The sequence below is a fragment of the Oncorhynchus masou genome, chromosome 24, assembly GCF_036934945.1.
Source record: "Oncorhynchus masou masou isolate Uvic2021 chromosome 24, UVic_Omas_1.1, whole genome shotgun sequence".
NCBI classification, from domain to species: Eukaryota; Metazoa; Chordata; class Actinopteri; order Salmoniformes; family Salmonidae; genus Oncorhynchus; species Oncorhynchus masou.
The window spans coordinates 84,942,342-84,964,246 of record NC_088235.1 but is presented as its reverse complement, the minus strand read 5'-3'; the positions used below and the strand labels follow the sequence as shown (position 1 = coordinate 84,964,246).

Genomic DNA, 21,905 nt, shown 5'->3' with positions numbered 1-21,905 from the left:
ATCCTATACAACATTTGTGGGCAGAACTTAAAAAGTGTGTGTGAGCAAGGAGTCCTTACAAACCTGACTCAGTTACACGAGCTTTGTCAGGAGGAATAGGCCAAAATGCACCCAACTTATTGTGGGAAGCTTGTGGAAGGCTACCCGAAACGTTTGACCCAAGTTAAGCAATTTAAAGGCAATGCTACCAAATACTAATTGAGTGTATGTAACCTTCTGACCCACTGGGAATGTGATGATAGAAATAAAAGCTGAAATCAATCATTCTCTCTACTATTATTCTGACATTTCACATTCTTAAAATAAAGTGGTGATCCTAACTGACCTAAAACAGGGAATTTTTACTTGGATTAAATGTCAGGAATTGTGAAAAACTGAGATTAATGTACTTGAAAATGCATTGAAAATATATTATTATACATATAAAGTACTGTAAACATATCGTGAGGGCAGTGTTTTGTAGGTTCACTGCCAGTGCATTTTACCTCAGAAAGCCGACTAAAGACACAGAGACGCTACAGGCAGGTGAGGGAATAAATCTATGAGTGGCCGTACGCTCCGCCGGATGTGCCTGCAGGTGTACTTAGTCACAACATGCTGTGACTTCCTCTTTGTTCCCTCCACTGGGAGACCGACTGTGACAAACATAGGCTATATGTATGGGATGTATGGATTGTGCTCCCACCGCTCTCCCTCTTAATCTCTGTGATAATAAGCGTGGAGCAGCGATCTGTGGGTTTGCATCACCTCCATGTGATTGATGTTGATGGTGCGTCCCAGAAATGGGAGACCTAAGGGATTTCTGCTCCACTTTCCCCTCCCTCCATTTATTAATTTATCTCTCTTTTATTTGTGCCATGCCTGTCTGGACCATGGTTGGGAGGATGTCTGTGAGATGGTCTTAAATCAAGAGAGCATCTCAGTGGGCTGCAGGAAGGATATTGTTGAATGGCATTGTCAGAAAGAGACCTAGGGCCTCAGTTTAGAATGGCACTGGTGACTAGAAGGTTTTGATGTAATGGAATGAAGGAGAGTTGTGGAAACAGGAATGTTTTTAGTTTTCTCTTGTAAATTATATTTTATGAGCAATAGGTGAAAAGGTTTGCAGCAACTTTGTATAATTGAACAATTATTTATGGCTTATATGAAAGTTAAGTTCCTAATGCTTTCAAAACTGTATCACGTACAAAGCGTATTTGCTTTTAGACAGCGCATTCAGGCAGCATCAAATAGTTGGGACATTTACTTCACAAGGCTAAAGGGGACGTTCAATGGCTTAATGTAATGCAATGTAGTCACGAATAAGGGCAACAGAACACTATGTCCAGACAGGCAACCTCGCCAGAAGGTCCAACATAACAATAGATATTACTGTAGCTGTGGCCTGTAGCTTGGCCTCAGCCACACTGCCCTTTGTTTTACAAGCACTTATATTAGAATATTTCCTACTTACTGTTCAAAAACATGTTATTGGGTTTAAAATAATCAATAGTAAAACGTTCAGATTACGTTTGTGAGTGAATTAAACATGTTCAATTGCTTTCACGAGTGTATTATCTCACTAGCCTGAGTTTAAGACAAGGGTTTAGCTAACTTGGAATTAAGAACAAATCCAAAAATGTTATTTTCTATAATCAAATTTTGAAATAGCGCAAGAACATTTCCAATAACCTTTTTGAGGAATAGCAACTTTGCTTAACTTCCTTCGTAAGTGTAACGGTTTTCATGCGGTGAAAGAGAGTCGGACCAAAATGCAGCGTGTAGATTGCGATCCATGTTTAATGAACAAACGTAAATACGAATCAATACAAATACTACAAATCAAAGAACGTAATGAACGTAACGAAAACCGAAACAGCCTATACTAGTGTAAACTAACACAGCGACAGGAACAAGGACACTAAGGACAATCACCCACGAAACACACAAAGAATATGGCTGCCTAAATATGGTTCCCAATCAGAGACAACGATAATCACCTGACTCTGATTGAGAACCCTAACGCTAAACATCCCACAAAACCCCAAGACAAAAACACACCACAATAACCCATGTCACACCCTGTCCTGACCGAATAAATGAAGAATAAACATAATATATTTCGACCAGAGCGTGACAGTAAGCCTATAGTTAAGGGAAAAAATGGCAGTTAAGAAGAAATTTCTTCTTAAGAAGGTTTGTGAATCTGGGCCCTGGATTGTACAAGAATTGCACATTATTATTTTTTAAATTGTTCACGCTCTGTCAAGTTGGTTGTTGATCATTGTTAGACAGTGATTTTGAAGTCTTGCCATAGATTTTCAAGCTGTTTTAAGTCCAAACTGTAAATAGGCCACTCAGCAACATTCAATGTTGTCTTTGTAAGCAACTCCAGTGTATATTTGGCCTTGTGTTTTAGGTTGTTGTCCTGCTGAAAAGTGAATTTGTCTCCCGGTGTCTGTTGGAAAGCAGACGGAACCAGGTTTTCCTCTAGGATTTTGCCTGTGCCTAGGTCTGTTCCGTTTCTTTCTATTTAAAAAAACTCCCCTATCCTTGCCGATGACAAGAATACCCATAACATGATGCAGGCACCACCATGCTTGAAAATATTAAGAGTGGTACTGTCACATATGTTTAAAGATGGATTGGACCAAGGTGCAGCGTGGTAGGCGTACATTTTTCTTTATTTTAATGACACCGAAAAACAACAAAATACAAAACGAACGTAAAGTTCTGCAGGCTACCCAGCACCTATACAAAATCAAGATTCCACAAACCAAGGTGGAAAACAGGCTGCCTAAGTATGATCCCCAATCAGAGACAACGATAGACAGCTGCCTCTGATTGGGAACCATACCCGGCCAACAAAGAATCAGAAAAACTAGAATGCCCACCCAAATCACACCCTGACCTAACCAAATAGAAAAATAAAAAGGCTCTCCAAGGTCAGGGCGTGACAGGTACTCAGTGATGTGTTGTGTTGGATTTGTCTCAAACATAATGCTTTGTATTCAGGACATAAAGTTAATTTCTTTGCCACATTTTTTGCAATTTTACTTTAGTGCCTTATTGCAAACAGGATGCATGTTTTTGAATATTTTTTATTCTGTACTGGCTTCCTTCTTTTCACTCTGTCATTTAGGTTAGTATTGTTTATTTTAACATATTGAACTATGCATGTAGCCTATGTATGATCTATATAATCAGATGTGATATTAGCAATAAGCATTATCACCTGTAACCCAACTGATAAAGCATAGTGGCTATATAATGTACATACTGTAGGTGGAAGCATGGAGTTTTTCCATCTGCGTTTACCCGATTGGAGACAACATCCTGATTGTTATTATTATTAATTATTGTTATTTTATTATAAATATGAAAGTACGTATAAATAAATATTCATTATTATTCACCCAAAATACGATTTTTTGTTGTTTCTATTACAAAGTACGTCATTGCTCTTTTAAAACGACATTGCCCCTTTAAAAGTTCTGTTGCACAGCTGCATCTAAACCTCTTGAAACTCCAGCTGTAAAAGTGTATTTGTAAATCAATGACACATGCTCAACTGAAGGAGTAGATGGATAATCATTGTAGAAATGTTAAAATGGGATACCACTCTTTTTTTAAACAGTATGTAAACATTACTAATGTGGCGGGCATGACAGAAGCCAAACGTGAGTTGGGTTGGGGGTGTGGTTTGATGTGGTGTTTCTTGGATGTGTCCTTGCCACCATCAAGACATACCCATCTGTCAGAACCTTGCCCACAGCTGTTTTCCCTCACTCAATCACAACAAACAAACCTCCTGCAGGTTGAGTTCAATAACTACAGGCAGATGTAGGTAGATATAGGTAGATATACATTTATCTGTAGATATTCTAAAATAAGAGTTTTGATATCTTTCAAATGTTGTAACAGGTCCATATAGTATAAACAACCCTTTACATAATACTATAGAAGCAGTGTTCTGTTAATATAACACTGTGCACCTTTCACCTTTGATTGTCATTCCCAGCCGATACAGATACTGTGCCTATCGGCATTTTGGTGGTGGCAATGGGGCTACCTTGGCAAACATGTCACAGTGGTCACACCTTCCTGTGTGGTGTCCCGTATACCACAGGAGTTCCCTGATCCTGTTGCAGAATACACAGGGTTTCTCCTTCCCCATATTGACTGATACATTTCAATTCAATAATAAAAAAAGACAATACAAGTGAAATTAACATTTTTATGCAGAGTGCCAGGTCTCTCTCCATTCAGAGACATCAGCCTGTCTGTCGGTCAGGGCTCCATCACATCATCTTGCAAGTCTAACAAGTGCTGGCACCATAGATGCATCTGTGAACGAATACACACATAGTCACTGTTCTATTAAGATAGATGATCTCTGACAAACAGACATATACTATGTTGAAGTTTTAACCGGTCCGATTAAACCTACCTAATTCTGGTTTCCCCATCGACAACCGTTGGCGAGCAGGCAAAAGGTGAGGCTGGAGGTAAGGGCTTTGCCAGGGCATGGCAGTGGAGATCATCTCCTGGCCCCTCATCAAAGATACTGGTCGGTCACACACAAACACACATACCGAGCACTGATTACATTATCAATGGTGGTTATGATTAGCATGGTGGAACCCACCTGGTTGCTGCATTCACCTTTCTATTTCACTTCAGATATCATGACTTCGCCATGAGCTGTGAACGGAGCACCTGGCTTATGCCAATTAATCGACTCCCCTCAATGAAGAGAAGTGAAGTGGGAGGAGGGTCAATATGCAAGTGGAGCTTGGCAAAAGTGGGTATGGTTTGTTGACATAATTGTAATCCAAACCCAACCTTCATTTACTCGTTGTGAGGTTCCAAACTCTGTTTCAGACGAGATTGACTTCATAACCAAAATAATCATATTTACACTTGGTAGTAAATCTTGACACTGGAATAAATGTTTCTGACTCATATCGATGCCACATCGGTCCTTTTCAAAGGGATTAGCTGTTTTTCAGGGCAGTCACTTTTTAAAGTGACTAATGTTCTATGACTCTATGCACTTATGTCTCGTTCACGTGCCGCGTTCAACCGACATGCTAACTGGTTGAACGCTGCATGTGTATAACTACAACCACTTAGCAAGTCGTACATTTCAGAGTTCCGACTAGCACGTGAACAGGATTCTGGATTCCGTCACGTGAACAGGAATCCGTCATATGGATTCTATAGAGGTCGTTTTTGAGATCAGTGCAGCATGAACTGACATGTTGTCCACCCAATCAAAGGATCAGAGAATGGATCTAGTACTGAAAACCTAAGCAAGAGTTATCTAGAACTACAGTACAGTAGTTGACTCAGAATACAATAGTTGAACAGTTTTGAACAAATTAATTTCTTCAAAATTGAAGGAGAAGCATGAGAGAGAGAGAGAGATTTTATATTTTTTCAGTTTCAGTTTCACTTACTTAGCTAGCAAATGCAGCTGGCTAGTTTACCTACTCAAACACCTGTCTCAAACAGAGGGATGCTATGTTAGCTAGCTGGCTATGACTATTCCAACACAACACTGGAACTCTTCCAAGTCAAGGTAAGCTTTTGGCTTTATTCATTTATTGTCACCCGGTCCGGCGGTGTAACTGCTAAACTGCTTACTGACTATACACTAATGTTACTACAAAGCATTAGTTCTATTAGCTATGTTGACTAGGACGTTACTTTAGCTAATATGGGGACAACGATGTCGGCTGTGTGGCGGTTATGACCTGGTTTGGCTTGGAACGTTGTTTTCTTTGCTTGATCACATACAGCTGATGTGTTGTGCTGTCATGTGTGCTCCATCTCCGGCTTCTAGGTCACCAGGCTGCTTGTTATGGAGCACACCTGTCACCGTCGTTACATGCACCTGCGTGTCATCACTCACCTTGACTCCATCACTTCCTTGATTACCTGCCCTATATATGTCACTCTCTTTGGTTCCTTCCCCGGGCGTCATTGTTTCTGTTTCCTGTCTGTGTGTTGTTCATGTGTCTTGTTTTGTATTATATTTTATTTATTTATTAAAACATTTTTACCTGCACCTGCTTCTGACCCACCGCCCCATCATTACATGTGCGTTGAAGCCCACAAACAAAGGGAAAAGGTGTGGACGTGTGAGCTTACCAAATCAGACGAGGGTTCAGTCTCCTCGCTGCCCGAATGTACTCTAGATTACGGTGGTCAGTCCAGATGAGAAAATGGTATTGAGCGCCCTCAAGCCAATGTCTCCACACCTTCCGGGCCCTGACGACAGCCAGCAGCTCCCGATCCCCCACATCATAGCTTCGCTCCGCCGGGCTGAGCTTTGGTGGCGTACCCGAGCGCTGTGAGAGCACGGCTCCAATCCCAGCCTCGGACGCGTCCAACTCCACTATGAATGCCAAAGAGGGATTCGGATGCGCTAGCACGGGGGCCGAGATGAAAAGGGCCTTCAGGCGACCAAAAGCCCTGTCCGCCTCAGCCGACCACCCCAGACGCACCGGCCCCCCATTCAGCAGTGACGTAATGGGAGCAGCCACCTGCCCAAAACCCCGGATAAACCTCCGGGACGTAATTGGAAAACCGCTGCACCTCCTTACCGTGGTTGGAGTCGGCCAATTACACACGGCTGCAATGCGGTCACACTCCATCACCAACCCTGATGTGGAAATGCGACACCCAAGGAAGGAGACGGCCTGTTGAAGAACAAGCATTTCTCAGCCTTGACGTACAGGTCATGCTCCAACAGTCGCCCATGTACCTTGCACACCAGAGACACATGCGCGGCGCGTGTTGCGGAATAGACCAGAATATCATTGGTATAAACCACAACACCCTGCCCATGCAGGTCCCTGAGAATCTCTTCTACAAAAGATTGGAAGACTGCTGGAACATTCTTCAACCCGTACGGCATGACGAGGTACTCATAATGGCCGTATGTGGTACTAAATGCTGTCTTCCACTCATCTCCCTCCTGGATACGCACCAAGTTATATGAGCTCCTGAGATCCATTTTTCTGAAAAAGCGTGCTCCGTGAAATGACTAAATCTCCGTGGCAATGAGAGGTAGCGGGTACCCCACCATGATGAAATTTAGACCTCTATAGTGTACCCAGGCAATGAAGGAGAGGGTGGTGGTACTGGTTGGGGTGTGGCTGATGGAGGTGTGGGAAGGCCAGCTCTCTCCCATCTTTCCATTGTCGCCATCACCTGATCCATTGCGGTCCCCAGCCGGTGTAACACTGCCGTGTGGTGTTGAACGCACTCCTCCATAGACACGGGGAGCGCGTCCGCTCCTGCTGACTCCATGAGTTGGTGCGGGATTCTGTGATAAGGTGCGTCTAGGTGATAGGTGTAGGAGTCAGGCGCAGGAGAGCAGGGATGTCTGAGAAGCGTGTTTTAATAAGACAGTCCACCAACACAGGAATGGCACAGTCGAAAAGGACTACGACCTCGTTACAGAGAACACAGTTTCGACACAATAATACACTTGCATAACCGTGAAAACAAAACAACGGTAAATACAACCGAGCACATACATAAAAAGACTAATCCCGCACAAACTTAGGCAGGCAACAGGTTACCCTTAAACACACAGAAATTAACGCAAATGAAACCAGGTGTGAAAAAAGAACCAAAGACAAAACGAACAGAAAAGGAAAAAGGGATCGGTGGTGGCTAGTCGACCGCCAAGCGCCGCCCGAACAGGGAGAGGAGTTACCTTCGGTAGAAGTCGTGACAAAAGGTGAGCGGAAGAGAGTGCATAGAAGCGAGAAGGAATACAACGCGGCTGCTATGAAAATGCACTGTGTTTCCATGTCATTAGGGGTGTATTCATTCTGCGGATTATTTTGAAAAACCTTTTTAAACGGCAGCAAACGAAACAGGGATAAAAAAATAGCTGAATTTGTCCAATAGAAACTGTTGGACTAATGATTACACCCTAGATAAACTAGATGCAGGCAAAAGTGTGCAAGGCGGTATTGAACACTCTCGACCTGTGTGCACTTACGTTGTAAACTTTCATTCATAGGCTAAGTTGTAGCAACCTCATGATGGAATAGGGAAAATTAGAGTATCATGTAGTAGCCTAAACCTATCAATGTTACATTGAACTGGGTGAATGTAATATGAGTGACAGTCATGCAATATGCTGTAATAGAAATAAGACCATGCGCATATCAAAAAAAAATCCTCCCTCATCATAAATGGCACTGATGTAATTGCACAACAATTCTTATTGCAATCGCGGGAACACACTTTTGAAATCAGGTTAGGCAAATGTATGTTTTAAACAGTTTTGGCCTTGGTACCACCCCCTTTTTAAAATGTTCACCTAAAATGACATACCCAAATCTAACTGTGTCAAGGCTTTCTTCCTCCTCTTCTGAGGAGGAGTAGTAGGAAGGATCGGAGGACCAAAATGAAGCGTGGTATGTATCCATAATTTAATTTAATGAGAATGAATACAGAATACAAAAGGAACAAGAGAAACAAAATGAAAACGGAAAGTCCCGAATGGTGCAAACACTGAAATGGAAAATAATCACCAACGAAACACAGGTGGGAAAAGGCTACCTAAGTATGATTCTCAATCAGAGACAACTAATGACACCTGCCTTTGATTGAGAACCATACCCGGCCAAACAAAAAAACACCACATAGAAAAAGGAGCATAGACAACCCACCCAACTCACGCCCTGACCATACTAAAACAAAGACATAACAAAAGAACTCAGGTCAGAACGTGACAAACTGCTTGTAACTCAGACCCTAAAGCAAGGATATGCATATTCTTTGTTCCATATGAAAGGAAACACTTTGAAGTTTGTGGAAATGTGAAAGGAATGTAGGAGAATATAACACAATAGATCTGGTAAAAGATAACACAAAGAAAAAAACAACCGCTATTTTGTACCTTCATCTTTGAAATACAAGAGAAAGACCATAATGTATTATTCCAGCCCAGCTGCAATTTAGATTTTGGCCACTAGATGGCAGCAGTGTATGTGCAAAGTTTAAGACTGAGTCAATGAAGCATTGCATCTCTGTTCAAATTTTTTTATCAGGACCAAATGTGCCTAATTTGTTTATTAATAACTTTTCATGTTCAAAACTGTGCATTCTCTTCAAACAATAGCATGGTATTATTTCACTCTAATAGCTACTGTAAATTGGACAGTGCAGTTAGATTAACAAGAATTTAAGCGTTCTGTCAGATATGTCTATGCCCTGGGAAATTTTCTTGTTACTTATGTAATTTCTTGTTGCATGATGTCATGCTAATTGTAATAGACTGCGTTAGCTCAACCGTCCCGTGGATGGGACACCGATCCCGAAGAAGTTTTAACCACATTATATGTAAATCAAATAAAATTGTATTTGTCACATGTGGCGAATACAACAACCTTACCGTGAAATGCTTATATTTCAGGTGTAGACCTTACCGCGAAATGTATATACAGTATTTTAGTCATGGTTTCTGCAATATAACTACTGCTGTACATTTTCTATTCATATACTGTCCATACTGTCTATATAATTTTAAATATATATTTATATTCCGGACTCTGACATTGCTCATTCTGATATTTCTTCATTTCTTTATTTAAAATGTTGGTATTATTGTTGTGTTGTTATTACCACAGATAGAACAATGAGACAGATATTTCACAGACAACGATGAGACAGCCTATAGGGAGGAGGTCAGTGACCTGATCGTGTGGTGCAAGGACAACAACCTCTCCCTCAACATGAGCAAGACAAAGGAGATGATTGTGGACTACAGGAAAAGGAGGTGTCACGTGTGCTCCCTCTCCGGCCTCTAGGTCACCAGGCTGCTTATTATTGCGCCACACCTGTTACGCGTAATTCGTGTTTCTTGTTTGGTTCATGTTTGTTTATTTATTAAATGTATTCACTCCCTGAACTTGCTTCTCGACTCTCAGCATACATCTTTACAGAATAACTCCTCACCAAAGGGAAGCATCAGGGAGTGTTTTTTGTTTTGTTTTTGTGTTGGAGGTGATGTCGGGTCCGGGTGTCAGTACCAGAGCTCAGCCGGTTTGTCGGAGGCCTCAGCCGGTTTGTCCGACTCCCATGCTTCGGCGGGTTTGACGGGTTTGCCTGCCTCAGCTGGCTCGACAGGTTTCCTTACCTCAGCGGGATTGACAGGCTCCCATCCCTCAGCGGGTTTGTTAGGCTCCCATGCCTCAGCTGGCTCGACAGGCTCCCATGCCTCAGCGGGCTCGATCGGCTCCAATGCCTCAGCTGGGTGAACAGGTTCCCGTGCCTCGGCCAAAGCAACCGGGGAGTAGCCGCTTCGTCAGGTTTCTGCGCCTCAGCGGAGGCGATCAGTCCACTCCTGATCCCCGGGATCGTCCCTTTGGTTGGTGTCCTGCGGCTGGAGCTGCGCGCTGGAGAGGGGGAACTGTCACATATGCTCTCTCTCCGGCTCTCTAGGTCGCCATGCTCCCTCTCCTCAGCCGGATCGACAGGTTTCCATGCCTCAGCATAGGTGACCTGTCCACTCCTGATCCCCGGGATCGTCATTTTGGTCGCTGTCCTGCAGCTAGTGCTGCATGTCGGGGAGGGGAGTACTGTCACGTGTGCTCCCTCTCTGGCCTCTAGGTCACCTGGCTGTTTATTATAGCGCACACCTGTCACGCGCATCAGCGCCTAATGACAATCACCTGGACTCCATCACCTCCTTGTTCACCTGCACTATTTATGTCACGCCCTTTGGTTCCTTCCCCAGGTGTTATTGTTTCTGTTTCTGTTTCATGTCGGTGCGCTATTCATGTTTCTTGTTTAGTTCATGTTCATTTATTTATTAAATGTATTCACTTCCTGAACTTGCTTCCCGATTCTCAGCGTACATCGTTAGAGGAGGACCGAGCACGCCCCCATTCTCATCGACGGGGCTGTTGTGGAGCAGGTTGAGAGCTTCAAGTTCCTTGGCGTCCACATCACCAACAAAATAACATGGTCCAAGCACACCAAGACAGTCATGAAGAGGGCAAAACCTATTCCCCCTCAGGAGACTGCAAAGATTTGGCATGGGTCCTCAAATCCTCAAAAGGTTTTACAGCTACACCATCGAGAGTATCCTGACGGGGTATCTTGACTGGTATGGCAACTGCTCTGCCTCCAACCACAAGGCATTACAGAGGGTAGTGCATACAGCCCAGTACATCACCGGGGCCACGCTTCCTGCCATCCAGGACCTCTATACCAGGAGGTGTCAGATGAAGGACCTAAAAATTGTCAAAGACTCCAGCCACCCTATTCATAGACTGTTCTCTCTGCTACCTCACGGCAAGCCAAGTCTCGGTCAAAGAGGCTCCAAAATAGCTTTTACAGTCGTGGCCAAAAGTTTTGAGAATGACACAAATATTAATTTCCGCAAAGTTTGCTGCTTCAGTGTCTTTAAATATTTTTTTGTCAGATGTTACTATGGAATACTGAAGTATAATTACAAGCATTTCAATATTTACAGTGTTAACCCTTCTTTTTCAATACCTCTGCAATCCGCCCTGGCATGCTGTCAATTAACTTCTGGGTCACATCCTGACTGATGGCAGCCCGTTCATGCATAATCAATGCTTGGAGTTCGGGTTTTTTGTTTGTCCACCCACCTCTTGAGGATTGACCACAAGTTCTCAATGGGATTAAGGACTGGGGAGTTTCCTTGCCATGGACCCAAAATATCGATGTTTTGTTCCCCGAGCCACTTAGTTATCACTTTTGCCTTATGGCAAGGTGCTCCATCATGCTGGAAAAGGCATTGTTAGTCACCAAACTGTTCCTGGATGGTTGGGAGAAGTTGCTCTTGCAGGATGTGTTGGTACCATTCTTTATTCATGGCTGTGTTCTTAGGCAACATTGTGAGTGAGCCCACTCCCTTGGCTGAGAAGCAACCCCACACATGAATGGTCTTAGGATACTTTACTGTTGGCATGAAACAGGACTGATGGTAGCACTCACCTTGTCTTCTCCGGACAAGCTTTTTCTGGATGCCCCAAACTATCGGAAAGGGGAAAATGACTTAACCCAGTCCTCAGCAGTCCAATCCCTGTACCTTTTGCAGAATATCAGTCTGTCCCTGATGTTTTTCCTGGAGAGAAATGGCTTCTTTTGCTACCCTTCTTGACACCAAGCCATCCTCCAAAAGTCTTCGCCTCACTGTGCGTGCAAATGACCTCACACCTGCCTGCTGCCATTCCTGAGCAAGCTCTGTACTGGTGGTGCCCCGATCCAACAGCTGAATCACTGACATGATGTCAGCTGGTCCTTTTGTGGCAGGGCTGAAATGCAATGGAATTTTGTTTTGGGGGGGGGATTCAGTTAATTTGCATGGCAAAGAGGGACTTTTCAATTAATTGCAATTCATCTGATCACTCTTCATAACATTCTGGAGTATATGCAAACTACTATCATACAAACTGAGGCAGCAGACTTTGTGAAAATGTATATTTGTGTCATTCTCAAAACTTTTGGCCACGACTGTACACCCAAGCCATAAGACTCCTGAACAGCTAATCAATTGGCTACACAGACTATTTGCAATACCCCCCCCCCCCTGCAAACTAAATTCTTCAGAATGGACTGCATTGTTTAGAAGGAGTGCAAGGGCGAATTGAGTTATTGCACACGAGCAATTCACAGAGTCGGAGTTCTCTAACGTTAATATGCAAATTAATGCTTGAATGCGCCAATAGAATCTCACTAGCTTGTACTTGGCTCGGCCCACCTCCTTGCTTGTTCTGCCCACTATGATCACTTTGCTCCCATTGGAAACGACAGGCTCTGGTCTATATGGGGTTAGATATACAAATATTTGTTATTACTGCACTGTTGGAGCTGAAATCTGTGTATGTGAACAATAAACTATTTGATTTGACTTTTCTAGAGGCGCTCACCATCCGGCTGACTGTGCTCACATTACTATTGGCAAATGTAGGCCTATGTGCATTGGTTAGAGTCAGTGGAGGAGCAGTGTAGTGCAGTACTCCACACAAGCATTAACCACAAATAAAGCTTACCTACATTTGAAATCTATAGATACCTATAGAACATACACCCACATAGAACCTCTCTGATGCCCTTGTATTAGATTTAGTGTTCTCCAGTTTTTGTCAACCTCATTCAGAGAGAGGGTATACAGTATGTTGCTTATTTTGGCTCTGTGGCCAGCCTGCCTCTTGGGTCTGAAGTTGTCTTGAGGTCAGGATTCTAACATGATTGAGTTGAGTGGCTGAAGCTACAGTACTACTGTAAGTGAATCTGGTTGCCATCGTGACTGACTTCGTCTGAGAGGGAGGATGAAATTCCCTCAGTTGAGTGAGGGTTAGAAATTACTCAATGACCATGCATGTGGTTTTGACTGACAAACATACATAAAAAGTTGGTCAGAAAAAAGAGAAAGGGAAATTAGTAACATTTGGCTTTACTCTAAAAATTAATATTAAAATATAAGATGGCTGCTCTGCTCTAATTGTCACAAACACTCTAATTGTCACAAATGCTGCAAATTGTCCTTTATGTTCTGTACTATACCATCTGAGCTATACAATACATTTTGTGATGAAGCGTGCTGTGTCTCCCCCAGCTACTGCCTATACAACCCTAAAACGAATGAGGCACATTAAGTAAAGTGATTGAGTCTGAGCTTGGCATGTTTAAATGCTGCTCACTGGTGGAACTAAGGGAGAGATACTTTCTTTCCATTGATCCGCCCGCACGCCTACCCAGCTGTGATTTAACCACTTTTAATCTGTGCGTGGTTCCCCCACCGTCAGCCTTATTTCATCAGGTTGCCCCCGTCTGCCATGGGACTCCACTAACACCACTCACTACACTAAAGCTGCCCTTGCCAGTCACGAGGCTGGCAGCAGAGAGGATCTGAAGGGGCCCGTCATTGTTTACCTGGACATGCGGTGGTGGTGGTGGTGGTGGTGGGGGTGGGGGTGGGAGGTGACATTTACTCATCAGGGCAGAGTGGTTGGTGTGAGTGGTCATCTTTATGCACACAGTGTTTACCTGGCTGGGGCACAGCTGCAGATGAGATGACTCATCACTTTACCTGCTGTGTGGGTGGGAGAGTTACACATTATATTCAAGGGAAGGGTGAATGAGCTGTTAATACACTGGGGTATTGTTGCTTAACATATTGTATGCTTGCTTTACCAGACTTATTTGATGCAGCATAGTGAAACTGGGAGAAACCATGACTTCATGGGTTAAGATTACATGCTATCAGGCTAAGTTTATCTTCACCTTAGGCTGCCCAGCCTACTCTGTAGTAAGCTATGCCCTCTCTGGGCTCATTAATATGGAATATGGAAATATGGTTCTCTAAAATGGGCTTCCAAAGTGGGCAAGTGTTAAATACTCCAAAAAGCATCTTGGCTGATTATAACTAAAACAATATTTTACAGGATAATTAAATGTGTCGAGAAAGAAAATGGATGTATGCAATATAATATAAGGGAAATACCTCTGCGTTTTCACTGATAGGTGTTTACCTCTGGGAAAGCATGCAGCAACACTTCTGTTTTAAGGGGAGAAAATACTCTCATTCGCCTCAGGGACGTTCAAACTATGAACAGTTAGTATTTATTTTCCTGTCTTTACTTGATTGATTAAGTTTGAAAGGGAACCGTATTAGAGGCTGAGAAGATTAACATGACAGCACTTTGTAGTTGAATTCAGTTTTGGGTGTTCTTTCTGAGTCATGCCTGGGGATGGTCTTATGTGTACTGCAAAGTACAAAATGACACGTCATTGTTTTTTAGAAATGCAGGTGTGTATGTAGCCCATATTCAGCACACAGGAGCAACAAGGGAAATATAAAATGGAAAATAATGTAATTTAATATTGAATAAGTAAAGTACACATGGCTACAGTAAGTACTTTAAGTTAAATATCCAATCTCGAGCAGAACAATATCTACATGAGAGCTACATGAATACTGTATTAGTCAATGTCATATGCAATAACCACTCAAATGCAATCATTAAACATGAATTCATAATGATCCATTTTCAATAATTGAGGATTTTCATTGTGTGCATAATGAGGTACTCTTAAGTAACATATCTTTGAGGATGATGGCATGTCTGCTGGTGGACCTTCCTCTAGTCTAGAAGCTGCTTTAGTATATGAGTTAGAGGTCAGGGGTAACCATGATGAGGAATTCATTATCCAAGCCTTAACTGGACAGTCATGATCATGCCATTGGCTTGCAGTCTAAAGGGAGATCCTAAAGGGAGATCCTAAAGGGAGATCCATGGTATGGCAACCAAACAAATGTGAACAGAAGGGCATAAATCCGTAAGGTGGAGCTTGGTATTCTCAAGGATAAAGCTTATGAAAATAGACATGTCTCCATCACAACACTGATGCTGCCTGCTGTCACTCACAGCCGAAACTTCTTTCTCTCAATCAACTCACATTTGGGTTTAATACCCGCAATTCCATTTCATGCCAATGACTCACTCATCCTCCTTCTGAGTCTGAGGGTACTGTATGTTTAGTTCTTCTGTGGCCCCATGGTTTAAGAGCAGGGAAGTGTGATTTAAGTTATTTGCAGTGAGGCTCAGCCCATCCAGCTAACATTACAGTGTGAATGATATAAAATCAGCTGCAAAATCAAACATTTAAGAGACTTCTATGATAATAGAACACAGTTGAGTTCACATTGCCCCACAACATTATGTAGACCACATTTACAAATTGAAGTTTTTAAGAAAATAAATTGAGCTCTTGCCTTGTTTTGAGGAAGTATACAGCATTGGTATCTAGGTTGTTCTATTAACTGAGCATCTAAATAGCCTCAATAGTTTAATGAACATGTGTTCTTATGACTCATGCTCACCATGGCTACAGATTTAAATACTCTTCTGCTCTCAGCATTGACACAATATGGACAGTGGGTTGATTTGATTGCCATGACAGGCAATCATGCCATAGAACAGAAATAACTTTCAGTGAATTTACATAAACCTAATCTATCTACATTCTCTGCTTAAGGGGTGATGATGTAAGGTCTGTTTTGTTCTACTCTGGGAGAAAACACAGAGATGTTGAAGTGTATTGATGAGAACATTGAGTGCAGAATTTATACTTGGTTTTGAAACATTTAACTGTGGGATAAGTCCTTCTATGCAGGGATATATAATAATTACTAAATGCCTTTTTCAAGGGCTTCATTATTTTCCACTCTTTTCAAGTTTAAAAGCATTCTTTCCTGAAGACATGAATGGTGTGGCCATCGCAGGCAGCAGAGTCCTCCTGCTCCTCAGTAAAATAGGGAAATGTTTCACTCACTAAATAAAGCACATTGCCATGAGTGCACTGGCAGATTTTTCATGAGGCTTTCAACTAGAGAATCTTTTTAATGGCAAGCTATATGATGTACTAAACATGCCCTCAATTCATCTCTCTTGTGCCACAGCCCTCCATGATTCTCTTTTCAGAGATAACAATAATACACATTTTAATGTACTGTGTCTGCTGTTGGAAATCTTTTCTCGTATTGAACCAAAACAACAGACCACTCGAGCAACCTGTGGAGCAGAACTAAAGATGTCTTTCCCTTCCCTTTTCTTCATTTTCTTAGGAATCATTGGTGCTTAAGGAGTAACAAGCATTCATCATCACATTGGGACTGAGAGCAGGAGAGTGGCAGGAGTGCCAACTGTACATAACATGGAGGATGTAACAAGAGACTTCTCCAGAGCCTAGTGCCCTGCAGGATTTGCACGGACAGGGATGCAAAGATGAGGCAGGACAACAAGAACAAACGCAGGTCAATGCACTGGGCGACTGTGTCCATCCACCACCAGTGAAATCCAGGGGCCTTCTAATAACCCTGGCCAAACCGACAACATAGGCAACACAAACCCAAGGCCGTCCCCTGTCTGCCCTGGTAAGTAATAAAATAGAAATTTGAAACGCTTATTATCAACAATTTTATAATGAGCTTCAGAAACTGTTTTTGGGGGTTCATTTTGCAGTGATTTAGTCTCCCAGTGCTGTAGACTTACTGACCCTGTCGCCAGGCCTGGGTGACTCTTCTGATGTCATCGGAGTGCAGCTTGATCCTCTATTTGAGTGATGGACAAGGTCTAGTAAAAGGGTGAATGAACTGATGTAATGGACTCACTGAGGTGTACTACAGCCTGGATATGGGTCCTATAATACAATTGTTTAACTTCTGGCCTCCCTCCAGGGAGAGGTTGACCACAGCTGGATATAGTGCAGTGATAATGATCTATGGAGACATGCAGGGGAGGAAGGCCTGTCTGAATATGGCAGATTGAGAGGAAGGCCTGTCTGAATATGGCAGATTGAGAGGAAGGCCTGTCTGAATATGGCAGATTGAGAGGAAGGCCTGTCTGAATATGGCAGATTGAGAGGAAGGCCTGTCTGAATATGGCAGATTGAGAGGAAGGCCTGTCTGAATATGGCAGATTGAGAGGAAGGCCTGTCTGAATATGGCAGATTGAGAGGAAGGCCTGTCTGAATATGGCAGATTGAGAGGAAGGCCTGTCTGAATATGGCAGATTGAGAGGAAGGCTTGTCTGAATATGGCAGATTGAGAGGAAGGCCTGTCTGAATATGGCAGATTGAGAGGAAGGCTTGTCTGAATATGGCAGATTGAGAGGAAGGCCTTTCTGAATATAGCAGATTGAGAGGAAGGCCTGTCTGAATATAGCAGATTGAGAGGAAGGCCTGTCTGAATATAGCAGATTGAGAGGAAGGCCTGTCTGAATATGGCAGATTGAGAGGAAGGCCTGTCTGAATATGGCAGATTGAGAGGAAGGCCTGTCTGAATATAGCAGATTGAGAGGAAGGCCTGTCTGAATATGGCAGATTGAGAGGAATGCCTGTCTGAATATGGCAGATTGAGAGGAATGCCTGTCTGAATATGGCAGATTGAGAGGAAGGCTTGTCTGAATATGGCAGATTGAGAGGAAGGCCTGTCTGAATATGGCAGATTGAGAGGAAGGCCTGTCTGAATATGGCAGATTGAGAGGAAGGCCTGTCTGAATATGGCAGATTGAGAGGAAGGCTTGTCTGAATATGGCAGATTGAGAGGAAGGCCTGTCTGAATATGGCAGATTGGAATGTTGACTCACTCATTCTGCCAACAGGCTGTAACATTAAATGTCTGTAATTCCAATGTCATTAAAAAAATCTATATTTGCTAGTCTTAAATGCCATCTTTATGGCCAAAAGCCAAATACACATCACTGTGCTGCTTTGTTGGGTTGGTTAAAGAGAAGAGTCGAGTCATTAGGAGAAGGGAGTTAGTGGTGCCACTGGACAGTACAATCATGTGTTTCTTCACGCTCCAAGTGTTAAGAACAGGAGCGAATAGAACTTGTGTTTGCTGTAGCCAGATCAAACATTTTTTTTAGCACTTTTATCATTCAATTTCGCACTTTTATCAGTCATTGCTGCAGAATATTAAATGTTATTCTTGTATTCCGTTTGTATTCCGTTTGTATTTTTTGTATCTTTGAGCTGTGTCCACAAAGTGTTGATCTTGATATGTGAGATAAATAATGAGCAGGGGTCTTATGAGACAGATCAAATCAAGGGCCTTAATATGTGAGATATATAATCAACAGTAGTAATGCATTGCAATTATATGCCCATTCCACTAAAGTGCAGTTGAATGATGATAGCAGTGAATAGTGAATGTGCTCCACTTTGGAGAGCGAAGCTGAGAGGTGTCTTTCAGAGTGTCTCAGGAACACTTCTGGCTCTCAGCCATTTGACCAGATGTTCTCATTAGCACTTTCTTCTAACCTCTTAGGGAGGGAGGAGGCTGGCACATTTAGAGTCCTCTCGCTCAGCTGCCATTAAACTATAAGAACCTAGATTCAGCCCTGTATTTTTACCATTAGAATACAGGGCCATTCAATATAGTCTACACAGAAGTTCATGAACTGAATAACAATCCTCAATGAATAACACTAACCACATTATCAGAATAGGGCTATACAGTATATTGACTCTGTTCATTTGTTTGATGATTTAATTATTACCTGACATATCATTAGTGTTTGATGAGGTGGGTAATAAACATGACACGACTAATGGAATGTCATGAACATAGGGCTTTAATTTGCTTAATCATGTGATGAGGTTTGAGTAATGATTGGGTTTATGGTGCATAAAGGAGGTCAGCTCCTCTCTTATTGGGTGAGCCACAGCTCTTTCTGGTGCACTGTATTTATCTTCCCAATCAGTTCCCATGGAGATAGCATCAGATCCTAACAATTGTCAATCATCTTCAGGGCGGGCTTGCACTGTCAGACTGTCTTTGTGAGCGTTCCTCTACTGTGTGAAGGAGAGAGATGGAAAGAGACCAAGGACACATAATACTATTTGGATGCCATACGTTATGGTTGTTGACAAGGCCCAGTATTATGGATGCAGGCATGTTCAACTTTAATCACCCATGGGATTTCATCCCTGGCTGAATTTGATTTGAAGGAGAGCCATGGTTCTGATTGGAGAGCCTTATAGATGTTTAGGGTCACTTCACTAGTTCTACCAGCGTAATCAGGAGATTAACTGCTATTTCCCATCCCTGGAAGAGAAATGGCTCTGAGGTGACTTCCTGGCCCCAAGCCGACTTTTCCCAAAGAGGAGCGATTATCGTCTGTTTCTGAAAGTGCTGTAATTCTCTATGTTTTACAATCCAGAACCCCTTCACTACATCCATCCTGTTATTGGAGTAATAGGGGGTCTAAAAGCTTTGACTTTTACCTTGTCTTTATTCTGTTGTGATAGTCACATCCCATCATGACCCTGGCTAGCGTTGTTGATCTGGATTCATCTTTCAAACTGCTTTCTTGTTTTCCCTAGGAACTCCCACATAGTCATGGACAAGTGTGGATTTGGCTCAGTGGAGAAAGGGACAGAGCCCCAGGGAATGTTCTGCTTTACACAGCACTGTAGTGCTATGATGGTCGGCATAGTCAACCAGCCGTGAATATTATGACATTTGAATAATGCCAGTCAAGGTTCATTTCCATGCCCATGTCTAAAGCTCCTTCTTCTTTCAAAAAATATTTTCATACTTCAAAGCTGACATTCGGAAAAAGCCTCTATCGCTCATGTTAAACCTCAAAGAGTGTAGTTGATACATTATTTATGTCGTATCAAATACATATGCAATGCATACAACATGATCAGCGGCAATTTTAGCATGTAAATCTTGGTGGGGGAAAAAAATAAGTAAAATGTGGGAAGCCACTACACAACCGTAAACAATACATTAATTGCATTATAACGGTGACAAACTGTGCCCACAAACTGTTAGGGCCTACATAAAGCTGTCCCAACAGCAGAGTCCCAACACCTTACCACTGCTACACCTGGCAGCGAAAGTTAATTTAGCCTCATTTACTGCCTTTAAAAAAACAGCTGACTTGCTTAAATAAATGTGGCTTATACCCACAATTTAGATGTACAAACTATGACATAAGGGTGATGACAAGCAGATAAGAGGCAATCCGTAATTTCAAGTAAGACATTAATGAGCGAGCTAGGACGGACGTAGTCAATATAACTATTTGTTCAGCACTTTTGAAATGTACAGGGACAGAATTCAGAACACGAGCCGATAATTAAAGGGGGCATTTAAGCAGACAATGAAAGCTCTTACAATATTCGATGATTACATTTCTCAGAAACATGTCAGGGAAACAATTCAGAACAGTAGGCAAAATTAAGGGGTGAAAATAAACCAAATTATTAGGGTTAGGCACATCGACTACTAACAGCTTACTACCAACATACACTTAGTACTACTTTCTTAGCTACAGTATACATATCTCCCTGGCATACTACATTATTTAGGCAGCAGCATACAAGACATTTTTGGACTCATCTTGTTGTGCTGTGTTCATTTGAACAGGAAGGTGGCGCAGTAGTCCTTTGTAGGCAAATGTTGTCATCAAACTTTGTCATTAAAGTCTGGCATTCTCTGGATTTATGGTGCTTTCAAGACAAAAAGGTTGAATCTAGAAAGAGTTCCGAGTTCCTGATTTACAATTCCGAGTTGGATGAAAGTTCACAACGTATTTTCCCCGAGTTCCCAATTGTCTTGAACTCACTAAAGTCAGATTTTGTAGTTCCGTGATAACAGATGAGCGGCACAAGTCATGCTTCATTGACAGCATGGCCAGTGTTGAATGTTTATAATTTTAAACAAGGAAAAAAGACCCTTAATTTTAGACTTGGGACCCCACAGCCACTCCACTGAATAGCAGGCTAATGATTTCCTTGCAATGCTTGCAGATTGCCACTGATTCCTTCCAAAGCATTCATCGTTGAATTTGCGATTTCCAACTGGTTGTGTAATGTTTATGTCCAATGGCTGATGAGCACTGATACGTTTTATCTATAATTTCTCTTAATTATTTCTCTTCATATGACAAGGATTAAAAATGATTTGCCAATAGATTGTCGAATTGATTCATGATGATGACTGCTAGCTAAGATTTTGAAAGTATGACGTTGACATGTAACTCTATGGCAGTACCCAAGGAGGCTTGAATTTTCGAGCTTTACCCTTTCGAGCTTTACCCTTAGACTTGGCGGTGATGTACTGTCCCCATGAGTGACAGAACACTGGGCTGATCATTGCGCAACACTCCATATTTTCTGCTGGCTTGCCCCACCACCACAGAAAGCACTGAACTAGGCTGAAACACCTGCATTTTGGACCTCCTTTACTCAAGAAAACATGTTTGTACGCAGCTTTATTAACTCAATTATATATATATATATATATATATATATTTTTTTTACATTATTTGCAAACTGATATGTGACACGTATTAATGCCAAAATAACATGCAAAACAAGCTAGCCCCCTCCCCCAAAATATA

The 21,905-nt window shown here is 42.3% G+C and overlaps 1 protein-coding gene across 7 annotated transcripts in view; it reads left to right on the top strand.

The window, feature by feature from the left end:
- lrrc7 (leucine rich repeat containing 7) overlaps positions 1–21,905 on the top strand; it is a 190,825-nt gene that overhangs the window by 29,303 nt on the left and 139,617 nt on the right. For all 7 annotated transcript variants that reach the window (XM_064935349.1, XM_064935353.1, XM_064935350.1 and 4 more), the window contains exon 2: positions 16,613–16,921. The gene's annotated coding sequence lies outside the window, so the exon portion shown is untranslated. The remainder of the gene's footprint in view (positions 1–16,612; positions 16,922–21,905) is intronic.